Raw genomic sequence first — 13073 nt, 5'->3', positions numbered from 1 at the left:
AAACAGCAAAAGCAAAGAAACAGATTCAAAGAAACAGAGTCTTTGAATCAGACTCATTTTATCTTGTTCCATTTATTCTATTAACTATCAGACTTTTAAAATTGCTTTTTATAAAAGAAAATACTGTGCACATTCTTTAAATTTATTACACTAATAATAAAGACATTATCAAGGACTTGGCAACTTAACTTCCAAAAATATATAAAGTTTGAAACAATGTATTTAACAAAATTATGTTTACCACTAAAAGTTTATTCCACAGATCAAGAAACAATGTTTCCAACCTTTGCATTTTTTTCCTAGATGGAAAAGAATAAGTTTGGGGAAAGGGTAAAAAAGTATTTTTTGGTTTTCTATTAGCAAGTAGATAAGAAGAAGAAAACAAAATAAGTTTTAAACCCAGTATTTTAAATTCCTCATACTTAATTTAAAATTTAATTTTTTAACATAAGAAATAAATACAAATGCATTTGCCTTGTGAAAATACTCCATTTAGGAAAAACAGTCAGCACATGAAACACGTTTTATAGTAGCTATCTTATTAAAACAATTTGGCAAAAATACCCTCAAATATCCTCAACGTTTCCTTGTAGATCTGTAAAACTAGATGATTCCAGTTATCTTAAAAGGACATGGGGTAACTGTAGATACACTATACATGTCTTCCAAAAATCAGTTTCACATTGTTCTAACTTGTGAAAAATACACTGGCATTAAAAAAAATAAAGATTAAAATCAGTCTCCTGACTACAGCTATCTTTAAACAACAAAATAGGTATTTGATATTTACTTGCATGTGCACAGTAGAACAGTTTATAGTAAACTAGCAAAAAGGCAATAGCTTTTAAAAAATTAAGTTATGGTCATATAGACAAAAATTAAGTGACAAAAATGGCAATGTCTGTCTCTTTCCACAAAGTTCTTTAAAAACAGACTTACAGTTCCTACCTGGGAGACTTCTTTGTTCATAATGAGTCCTCAAAACAGATATGGTCAAATATGGTGCTCCGTAGGGTAGTTTCCAGTGGAATGGGGGAACACTCTTTTCCAGAGATGGCTCTAGTAAGTCTCTTCACTCTTACCTCATTTAAGGCCAGTTATGCAAACAACTACAACAAAGGAGAGGCAAAAAAATAAAAGCAGAAGGGAGGTTAGATTATTATTTTATTTTCTAAGAAATAATAAAGGTCAGAAATGTTAAGTTAAAAAAAAAAGACACAACTTTTCAGGCCAAATGGAAAAATACTTCCAAAAGACAATGGATGAATATCTGATTTCACAACTAAAGTCCTTCTGGTAACTATATATATATTTCTATTTAAGACTGCTGCTTAAGTAATACATACTTGCATTCTGCCCTTAATGGTCTGAGACACCCATTTATATGTCTTTTAAAAAAAGGTTTCTGGCTGCATTTGTATGTTTATCTTTCTTTCTACCTATAAATTCTGATTTTTAATGTTTTCAGTTTGCATTTAATTCTTTCATTTCTGTAACACTTCCCATTATATATTAAAGATACTATGGTATTTTACTTTCAAATCTTTTATTGAAAAAGTGTACAAACTTTTTAGATTCATAATACCTAAAAATAAATTTCATTGACTTCTGTTTCTAGTAAGGATGAATGATCTTGTATTGGACTAACTTGCCCACAGATAACAATGGACAAAAAAATCTGGACAAAATAAAATTTACTCAAAGACATGGAAAAGTGACCAAAAGAAGGCAGAAATGTGGGGAATTTGATAACTGAAAGAAAGGAATCGTACTGAATAAGATCTATACTCACAGAGAACTCTTACCAGTATACCCCTAAGTACTACAGGGAGGCTAGGCCTAAGGGAGAAAACCACTGTCTCTTTGGCTTGAAGCATTGGAGAATGTAGTTCAGAGCTGACAGAATGCTAGACAACAAGAGGAGAAAATCATGGTAAGAAGGGCAGCAGAGCAAGGGGTGGGGTACCTTAAATCTGTATACAAATGTTCCTTAAATCCTTGGTTGATCCTCCGAATTGCTCATGCACAGGGAGATTCCAAGTAGCTCCATACAACCATACCACAACTGAGATTCCCTTTTGCTGTTTATAATCACACACTCCTCACTCCCTTTTTCTTAGCTCCTTAGTAACCACTTATCTGCCCCCATTTCTATAATTTTGTCACTTTGAGAATATTATAGAAATTAAATCAATTCCATACTTGAATCAAGTATCGAAATATTTTGTAATGCCTTTTTCACTCAGTATAATGCCTTTGATATCCATCCAACTTGTTGCATATAAAAATTGTTTGTTGCTTTTTATTGCTCCATGGTTTGAAGGTACCAGTTTCTTTTCCACCATTCACTGTTGAGGTACATTTGGGTTGTTTTCAAATTGGGGCAATTATGAATAAAGCTGCTATAAATATTTGTGTACAGGTTTCTGTGTGAATATAGGTTTTCATTCTTCTGGGATAAACATCCAGAATTTTAAATACAACTGGATTGTTCAGTAAGTGTGTATTTACTAGCCAGTAATTTAGTTGTCTACTAGAACAAAAATCAATACTCTTCAGGAAAAAATAACAATCCACAATAGTATCCACAACATCCAGTATAGAATAAAAAAATTACTAAACATGCAAAGAAGCTAGAAATTGCAATTCAAAATCAGGGTAACAAAAGTGGGGGTCTATAGAAATCTATCATAAGATAATCAGTTGAAATTAGCTGATAAGGATGTTAAAGCAGTTATTATGAATATGTTCAAGATGTTATAATAAGTTAACAGATGGGAAATACTGGGAGCAAATGGAAACTATAAAACAGAAGTAAATGGAAATTGAAGAACTAGTTCAACATTGAAATTTTTCAATTCACTGGACAAGCTTAACAGATTTGTGATGGCACAAAAATAAGTTGGTGAACTTAAAGTCAAAACAATACCAAATATGAAGACTGGACAACTGAAAAAATTTAAAACCAAAAGCTGACGTTTTGAAAAGATAAAAAAAAATTATTAATACTTGAGGTAAGACTAAGAAAATCTTTTTTCAGGGGTTCACTAAGACTCAATAGCATTAAGATGTAAATTCTCCTCCAAATTAATTCATATACTCAAAAATAAAATTAGTTGTTTACTTTTTGCATATCTAGTGCATTTTATGATCAAAGAATATAAATCTGTTTTTGTTTTATTATATATTTATAATGGAGGTTTTAAATGCTTGAGGCTTTTGCTCTTTAAATAAAGACTATATTTTCTCTTAATCATGATTTCCCCAATGATGAATTCCAGATTAAAGTGGAATGTCTATCTAATGTTAGAAAATTGGATGATTCTATGACTGGATCCAAAAGTGCTTATCTCTTATAGTCCCTCTAAATTAAACTAAGTGTTTTTCATATTTTCAAGATTTTTTTTCTTCTTTCCTTGATTTAAACACACAATTTGAAAATGCAAAGAAACTTGGACTGGCTCTTCACATTGACATAGTTTATTTAAACTATTAAAGACAGGAATTTATAGTTAGGTTAGTCCAATTTATATTGTACTTAGTTGGGTTTTTCTCACTGTATATATCTAGCTTATTTGCATCTATAATCAACAGTGCTATTAAAATATTTCTTAGATGATGAGATTCCTCACAATTACTACTTTGTGTTCTTTCATCTTTGAATTTCCCTAGGTAAATCTGCGTAAGAAATGGAAAGTAGTAATTGAATACAGCAAAGACGGCATTTTTTCATCTAGTCAACCACAAACCCAGGTTCTGTCGTTTTCTGCCTTTCAAGGAAGAGCACTCCTCAAAAATCATTTGTGTAGTTAACACTGCAGATAAAATCTTTGTGAAATAATGCCACTGTCTTCCATAAAACCTGCGAGTTTTTACAGGTACTTTTTTAAAACCAGGCAGTAACTGAAGCCAGATGGATCCTGCTAATGACTGAGGGTCCTGATGACTCATGGCCAAACATGTGAGGGAATACAGAAACAGTGCTGAGAAGGGAGGCTGAGCATACTCACTCAGAGACTGCATGAAGACAGAAAAGCACAAGATAAATCTATACTCCAAAAAGATATGTAGACAATGAGAAGCAAAAAATATGAAAACCAAGAGAAAGCTAATACACTGAGAACCAAAAAAGACAGGAGGCATATGAATAAATAGGGAGAAAAAGAGTACTGCTGATGATCTGATGTTTGTTATTATGAAATTAATAAGCTTACTGTTTTTAAAACATCTCTCTCTAGTATTTATTATGTATTATCTGTGCTATCCAGAGTTCAGTATTTTAAGTCTTCTCTCACCCCCAGGAGCCCAAAGCAGGAGATCTGATATGGACGGTACAAACTCCTTATAGACCCTCGTGCCTGGAGGCTTCCCATTACTTGTTCCAATTCTCTCCTTACGGGTAAGGCCTTTCTGTCTTCATTATCTGCTTCCAATTCTGCCCCAAGTGCTGGCTAGTGCAGCACCTCAATTTCTTTAATTTCGTTTAATAAATTATTCAGTTTAATCTGTTAAATTCAATCTGATTTAAGAATCACATGAGGAAACAAGGTGATAGAAAAATACCTATAATGCACTTAATATATAGAAAGAGTAAAAAAGGAAATCTATAAAACACTCTTCTTCCTTTGTTACTCTGGAGTCAGGCAGAGGTACAGGGCCAGAATTTTTAAATATAGAGAGAAATAGAACAAAGGAATATCTATGGATCTACCACCCAGAAGTAATGACAGTAAATATTTTTGATGCATTTTAATGAAGTATTATCAATAAATCAGAAGTCCCCACACTCATACAAAGCCTACTCCCCTTCCTTTTGATAGAGATAACCACTGGCATAAATTTAATATATATATCTTCTGGTCAAATTTTTTCTATCCATCCATAAACAATATACACTGATGTTTTATACTTTAAAATACACATGCTTAAACTGTATACTATATATATTAAAATTACAATGTATATAAGGTACTTTAATAAAATTAGTGCAGATTGAAGGTTGTCTTTATCATAAAGTTATTTAATTTTTCTTCTTTATGATATACTTTTTGATGAGGAGAGAAAGGGATAACGTTAGCCAAAACTCCCAGTGTGCTGGGATTAATAGCTTAGTTCAGCTATGCTGTCATCCAATAATAGGTTGTTATAAATAAACCATTAACATTAGTGGCAATTATAAATTATTTTGGTTACATGAAGTTAAGATTCCAAAGTTACATCTGTGTTCTTATTAATTCTACCTAAAATAAACTTTAAGAAGTAAAAGGGCACCTAAAAAACTGTGGAAAAAATAAGTTTTTTTCCTTGGGATGGATCGAAAGATTTTTATGAAAGAATGAAGAAAAAAATGATGCCACCAACTTTTCTATTAGTGATGACACAAAAGTCATACTATCCAAACCAAAGACAAAAACGATCTAAATGAAATTTGAAATCAAGCCATCCATAACAGTTTTTGAATATCTATAAAGTTTACTTATTTGACTTCTCTACAGTATATAGTTGTCTTTTCTTATTAACACTGTTAAGAGAAGGCCTAAAAGAAAATCAAGACTTTAAAAACAGAACTGTTCTTCTTAATAAAATGACAATATTTGCTTATTTTTTCTTGTTAATCTTCAATTTTTAGAAGACTGACTTCATTGTTCTTATGATTACAAAATGTGTTTATGAAAATCTTGCCATTTCTCTCCAGAAAAGTACTTATTTCTTCACACAATTTTTGGGGTGTCTTAAAAATCTGGGTAAATGCATAGGTATTGTTAGAAGATAAAATTGCATTACGTTGGAAAGATAGGTAAAATGTCGTTTTTTGATAAGAACAAGAGTTCCAAAGGGACGGAGCTGGGAAACAAATCTTGGTAAATGGCAAGTATTCTACAGTGAATCAGCACTACAGACAATGACTGTAGGGAAATTTTTCATAACCATGTGCAACAAGAGACGTGAAGAAAAATATTCATGTTAGCAATGTTTATGAGAGCAAAAAATAGGAACAATCCAGGTGCACATCAATAACAGCATGGATTAGCAAAGCCTAGTATATTGATACACTGAAACCTCACATTAGTTAAATAAACTGACCAGATCCAGCTATTCACATCTGCCTACAGGCAACCACAGTCCCTTCTGAAAATCCAGGTGGTTCAGTTCAGTTCAGTCGCTCAGTCTGTCTGACTCTTTGCAACCCCATGGACTGCAGCACGCCAGGCCTCCCTGTCCATCACTAACTCTTGGACTTTACCCGAACTCATGTCCACTGAGTCAGTGATGCCATCTAAACATCTCATCCTTTGTCGTCCCCTTCTCCTTCCGCCTTCAATCTTTCCTAGCATCAGGGTCTCTTCCAATGAGCAGTTCTTTGCATCAGGTGGCCAAAGTATTGGAGTTTCAGCTTCAACATCAGTCCTTCCAATGAACACTCAGGACTGATTTCCTAGAGGATGGACTGGTTGGATCTCTTGCAGTCCAAGGGACTCTCAAGAGTCTTCTCCAACACCACAGTTCAAAAGCATCAATTCTTCGGCACTCAGCTTTCTTTATAGTACAACTCTCACAATCCATACATGACTACTAGAAACACTAAAGCTTTGACTAGATGGACCTTTGTTGGCAAAGTAATGTCTCTGCTTTTTAATATGCTGTCTAGGTGAGTCATAACTTTCCTTCCAAGGAGTAAGCGTCTTTTAATTTCATGGCTGCAGTTACCATCTGCAGTGATTTTGGAGCCCAAAAATATAAAGTCTGACACTGTTTCCACTGTTCCCCCATCGATTTGCCATGAAGTGATGGGAACAGATGCCATGATCTTAGTTTTCTGAATGTTGAGCTTTAAGCCAACCTTTTCATGCTCCTCTTTCACATTCATGAAGAGGCTCTTTAGTTCTTCACTTTCTGCCAAAAGGGTGGTGTCATCTGCATATCTGAGTTATTGATATTTCTCCCGGCAATCTTGATTCCAGCTTGTGCTTCTTCCAGACCAGAGTTTCTAATGATGTACTCTGCATAGAAGTTAAATAAGCAGGGTGACAATATACAGCCTTGACGTACTCCTTTTCCTATTTGGAGCCAGTCTGTTGTTCCATGTCCATTCCTAACCACACCTTCCTGACCTGCATACAGGTTTCTCAAGAGGCAGGTCAGGTGGTCTGGTATTCCCATCTTTTCCAGAATCTTCCACAGTTTATTGTGATCCACACAGTCAAAGGCTTTGGCATAGTCAATAAAGCAGAAATAGATCTTTTTCTGGAACTCTCGTGCTTTTTCCATGATCCAGCGGATGTTGGCAATTTGATCTCTGGTTCCTCTGCCTTTACTGAAACCAGCTTGAACATCTGGAAGTTCTCGGTTCATGTACTGCTGAAGCCTGGCTTGGAGAATTTTGAGCATTACTTTACTAGCGTGTGAGATGAGTGCAATTGTGTGGTAGTTTGAGCATTCTTTGGCATTGCTTTTCTTAGGGACTGGAATGAAAACTGACTTTTCCAGTCCTGTGGCCACTGCTGAGTTTTCCAAATTTGCTGGCATATTGAGTGCAGCACTTTCACAGCATCATCTTTCAGGATTTGAAATAGCTCAACTGGAATTCCATCATCTCCACTAGCTTTGTTTGTAGTGATGCTTCCTAAGGCCCACTTGACTTCACATTCCAGGATGTCTGGCTCTAGGTGCGTGATCACACTACTGTGATTATCTGGGCCATGAAGATCTTTTTTGTACAGTTCTTCTGTGTATTCCTGCCACCTCTTCTTAATATCTTCTGCTTCTGTTAGGTCCATACTACTTCTGTCCTTTATTGAGCCCATCTTTGCATGAAATGTTCCCTTGGTATCTCTAATTTTCTGGAAGAGATCTCTATTCTTTTCCATTCAATTGTTTTCCTCTATTCCTTTGCATTGATCACTGAGGAACGCTCTTATCTCTCCTTTCTATTCTTTGGAACTCTGCACTCAAATGGGTATATCTTTCCTTTTTGCTTCTCTTCTTTTCACAGCTATTTGTAAGGCCTCCTCAGACAGCCATTTTGCTTTTTTGCATTTCTTTTAATTGGGGATGGTCTTGATCCGTCTCCTGTACAATGTCACGAACCTCCATCCATAGTTCACCAGGCACTCTATCAGAACTAGTCCCTTAAATCTATTGCTCACTTCCACTGTATAATTGTAATAGATTTGATTTAGGTCATACCTGGATGGTCTAGTGGTTTTCCCTACTTTCGTCAATTTAAGTCTGAATTTGGCAATAAGGAGTTCATGATCTGAACCACAGTCAGCTCTTGTTTTTGCTGACTGTATAGAGCTTCTCCATTTTTGGCTGCAAAGAATATAATCAATCTGATTTTGGTGTTGATCATCTGGTGATGTCCATGTGTAGAGTCTTCTCTTGTGTTGTTGGAAAAGGGTGTTTGCTATGACCAGTGCGTTCTCTTGGCAAAAGTCTATTAGCCTTTGCCCTGCTTCATTCTGTACTCCAAGGCCAAATTTGCCTGTTACTCCAGGTATTTCTTGTCTTCCTACTTTTGCATCTCAGTCCCCTATAATGAAAAGGACATCTTTTGGGGGTGTTAGTTCCAGAAGGTCTTGTAGGTCTTCATAGAACCGTTCAACTTCAGCTTCTTCAGCATTACTGGTTGGGGCACAGACTTGAATTACTGTGATATTGAATGGTTTGCCTTAGAAACAAACAGTAGTAATAAAGTATTATCAAGTATGGGCTCTGGAGCCCAACTCCACCATTACCAACTTTCTGACCTTAACCTCTCCATGCATCAGTTTCCTCAACTACAAAAACAAGGATAATATTTGTACCTACTCAACAGTTGTTTGGAGACTAAACATTTAATGTTGCTGTTGTTTAGTCATTAAGTTGTGTCCAACTCTTTTTGTGATCCCATGGACTGTGGCCAACCAGGCTCTTCTGTCCATGAGATTCTCTAGGCAATAATACTGGAGTGGCTTGCCATTTCCTTTTCCCCAGGGATCATACCTTAATGTATGTTAATTTTGATTACTTGCTCCCCTTAAAAAAGGGCAAAAACACCTTAAAACCAAAATTGTGTGTTTAAACACTCTGCATATCAACTACTAAATCTAAAATATTAATGACTCTTACATCTACTTTTATACTCACATTAAAGAGATAAATACTGAAAAGCCTAAAACAATGGATTTTAATACTAATAATTCTTATAAATACATCTGTTTTGGAGATAAGTTATTTTCAAAGCAATTGCTACCAGAATCTCAGTTATCACCCCTGAAATCTTTTTCACTCTCATACCCTGTGTATGTTACTCACCAAGCCCCATCTGGTCTATTTCAAAAATAAATCATCAATCAACAGAGATACAAATCCAACACCCTATTCCTGCTTAGACTCTTTCCATGAAGTTTTATCTCACATATGACAAAACCCAAAACTCACAACACACAGCACACTACACTAGAGCCACACTAATCTGTCCTTCAATTCCTCTCCATTCCCCAGTCTTTTTTCCCCATTCCATGGCCTTCACTACAATACAATCTCTGCTGTGAATAATCCCTCCTGTTTTCTTCACCTGCTCAATTCCTTATTCATTGTTCAAGCTTTAACTCCAATTCAATTTCTCTTACCCCAGTAATCAAAATCAGCCCTCCATGACAGTTGCAACTTTTTCTTCATAGAATTAAAAAAATATATTTCTTACATATTTGTTTGTGTGATTATGTATACCACTTACCTTCCTCACTACACTGTAAAACACCAGGTGCACATTTTTAAACCAGCACAGAGTAGGTATACAACATTTAAGAAGTTTAATTTGTGGAATTAATGAATCTGTTCTAATTCAAGAATGGCAGTGAAGTTGAAAGCTCAAAGAGAATGAGGATCATTAAAGTGCTCAAAGGACATTACAAATCTTCCTAAACAAATTCAAGAGGAGTATGAATGGCATGAGGGGGACAAACTAGATTATTAACATAAGGGATTAGGCAAAGGTTTGGTGTTGAGAACACAGGGAGGAAAGAAAGATGAAAGTAGTAAAACTGTTAGATTAGTCTCTACTAATTGGAGAATGCCTATTTCTGTGGCATCATTCTGCAACATAATTTACCTCTCTGCTTTTGTCATACTGCAAGAGAAAACACCAGGTTTTGGAAAGAATCCATATTCAAAGAGCTAAAGATGAAATGTAACACCTAGACTACAACAGTTTAGTTCTTTCCTAAAGAGCAACTCTACTAAAATGGAAGAGTTTGGGGGAGAGAAGATCAAGAAGAGATGAAGATGTAGTAGCTTAATAAGAAACAAGAAAGTCTGAGAAGGAACAAAGATATTTAAAAGCAACTGAGGGGAAGTTCGGAGAAGGCAACGGCACCCCACTCCAGTACTCTTGCCTGGAAAATCCCATGGATGGAGGAGCCTGGTGGGCTGCAGTCCATGGGGTCACTAAGAGTCGGACACGACTGAGCGACTTCACTTTCACTTTTCACTTTCATGCATTGGAGAAGGAAATGGCAACCCACTCCAGTGTTCTTGCCTGGAGAATCCAGGGACGGGGGACCCTGGTGGGCTGCCGTCTATGGGGTCGCACAGAGTCGGACACGACTGAAGCGACTTAGCAGCAGCAGTAGCAGAGGGGAAGTCTTGCTGGATGACGCAGTGTAAACTACCCCTTTCACTCCAATAAAATCTTTAGGAATGGCTTGGTTTTATTCATCACCAAAAAATAATGTTGGTATTACATTTTTTATGTTTCTTACTTGTTTTCTACTTTGCAAGAACTCTTGAAAAGAGCTCCAAGGACAGAGAATGGTAGTCTAAGGAAGAACAATTTGTCCCCCCACCACACAACAATTATATTATGAAAACACATAGGCAGTTAAACTGAATGATAGAGTATTCTATTTCTTATTGAAAAACAACATATTTCTTCAGGTCAACTAACCAATTAGCAAACTGGTTAATGTAAGGCCATAATGAAGTCAAGGATTTTGAGTCTGGATCCCTATGATTCATTAATATTTCTATTCCAAAATGAAAGGCTATATGCCTAATCTTTGGTAAACTGCCTTTCAAATGGGAGAAGCTGGATAGTCCATTAAAGGCAGACAAGAGAGTATGAATAGACGAATGAAAGTCATCACTATCATTATTGGCAAAATTTAAAGTATACATCACACGAATTCCGAATCCAGGGTCATATTAGTTTATGAAAAGGGTCAAAGAACCTTTGAAAGTTTGGAAAATAACTATTTCGGTCTCATGTAAATTCTTTCAAGAAAGTTCACCATGCCATGTAATTTTAAGTCTAAAACAAACCCAAGTGAATGCTTTCCAAGAATAAATTAAGGATTACATTATAATGTAATTATCTCACTTTAATGATGCTTAAAGTAATTAAACAATTTAACAGAGGGAAAAGAATCTATGAAAGGTCCTGTTAACTGTTGACCATAGTAGAAGAGTTTTAAAAAAAAACACATTTTGTTTAAATTCCTCTCATGTTTAGATCTAACAAAAGCAATAATGTAATGCAAGTAGTAAGTAACATCAAATTCCTAATCATAATTAAAAAGACAGTACAAAATGTCTACTCTTTCCTATTTAACCATCTGGAACATGTTAGAGACTCCCTGAAAGCAAGAAAAATCTGCAAGTATAATTACACTCTGGGACTATTAGCATGACATGCTTCAATAAATACTCCTAATAGGATTTGCTGATATAATAATTGGCACTAAAATGGATGGATTTTCTTTATTTGGCTATTTGTTCTTACTGACTAAATACTCAAGAAAACCAATAAATTGTCCCTCCAATAGAAAACAAACAAACAAACAAAAGTCCACCAAGCAAGGACAATGTGTGACAGGTTGCAGAGGCAGAACGTAAGGGATGAGCAGAGAGCAAAGATTTGCAAACACCTGAGTTCAATTTTTATTTTCCCTCCCACTGTTTCCCTTTCTTTCTTCCCTCCTCTAACCCCAATCTGGCATGACTATCTGCTCTCTGGTCAGAAGTGACTTGGTTAGGGTTAAAAGAAAATCTTATATGCCATCTTGGAGTTGGTCAAATTCCAGTAGGCTGAAAGCCTTCAGACAATAACATGGGAAAAGATTCAAAACTCACTCTACTCCTGATGGATTTGGAGATGTAACATTTAGTTACCTAAACTGGAAAGATTAAGCAAAGGAAGAACCCAACCAATCAAGATGTTCAGGAAGACAGTTCTGGCAGCTGAGCAACAGAGTGAAGGGGGCTGTTTTAATAGACTAGTTCTGATACATTGAGCAGCTGAACCAGTGCAGCAACAGTGGGGTTGAATGAGACATTGGACTAAACCAACAAGAGGAAGAGGTGAAAAAGAGAGCCCCAATTGTCAGCATGTATGAATTATGAAAATAATTCATGTTTTTCTAGAATTAATGCAAACATTTATATATCTATTCTACAAATATAGAATACACATATAATTCTTTACAGTTTTAATGATCAGTGCACATATTAAGAGCATCTCTATTCATTAAATTTTTAACATAATTTTATTATTAATTTTATTTCTTTTCAGCTGTGCTCGATCTTGCTTGCTGCATGCAGGCTTTCTCTAGTTGCAGCAGCCGGGGCTACTCTCCAGTTGTGGTGCTCAGATTTCACATTGTGATGGCATCTCTTGCTGCATAGCAAGGACTTACAGACTCCAGCAGTTGAGGCACATAGGCTTAGTTGCCCCATGGCATGTGGAATCTTCCCTGAGCAGGAATCGAGCCCATGCACCCTGTGTGGGCAGGCAGATTCTTAACCACAGGACCAACAGGGAAGTCCACTAAATTTTTATACACACAACTTCTCGTGTTATTAAAATATTCTTTTACATTGTCTGTAAAATATTCTTGTGTGTGTGTGAGAGAGTTTTTAAGCAGAGTGTGGGACTTTAGTTCCAATTTTTTGCTATTAAAAACAATGCTATGATGAGGCATCTTTCTGGCTAAAACTTTACTTTCATTCAGGATTATATTCTCTAAATAAGTCCTACAAACACCAAGTGTCCTGTAATAGGAGTCTAGGTGTATATTAAAGACATTTAGCCA

General features: G+C 35.6%; 1 protein-coding gene across 21 annotated transcripts in view; it reads right to left on the bottom strand.

Moving 5' to 3' along the window:
* Positions 1-13073, bottom strand: part of NCOA1 (nuclear receptor coactivator 1) — a 219228-nt gene that overhangs the window by 104848 nt on the left and 101307 nt on the right. For 17 of the 21 annotated variants that reach the window (XM_086325836.1, XM_086325842.1, XM_086325823.1 and 14 more), the window contains one exon: positions 949-1109. The gene's annotated coding sequence lies outside the window, so the exon portion shown is untranslated. Of the gene's footprint in view, positions 1-939; positions 1110-13073 lie in introns of all 21 variants that reach the window. The other 4 variants (XM_086325831.1, XM_086325833.1, XM_086325832.1 and 1 more) reach the window with 1 other exon arrangement.

Source organism: Bos grunniens, chromosome 11, assembly GCF_055505025.1.
Source record: "Bos grunniens cultivar Pamir isolate PY7600 chromosome 11, Bosgru_T2T1.0, whole genome shotgun sequence".
NCBI classification, from domain to species: domain Eukaryota; kingdom Metazoa; phylum Chordata; class Mammalia; order Artiodactyla; family Bovidae; genus Bos; species Bos grunniens.
This window is presented reverse-complemented; position numbering and strand designations above follow the sequence as displayed.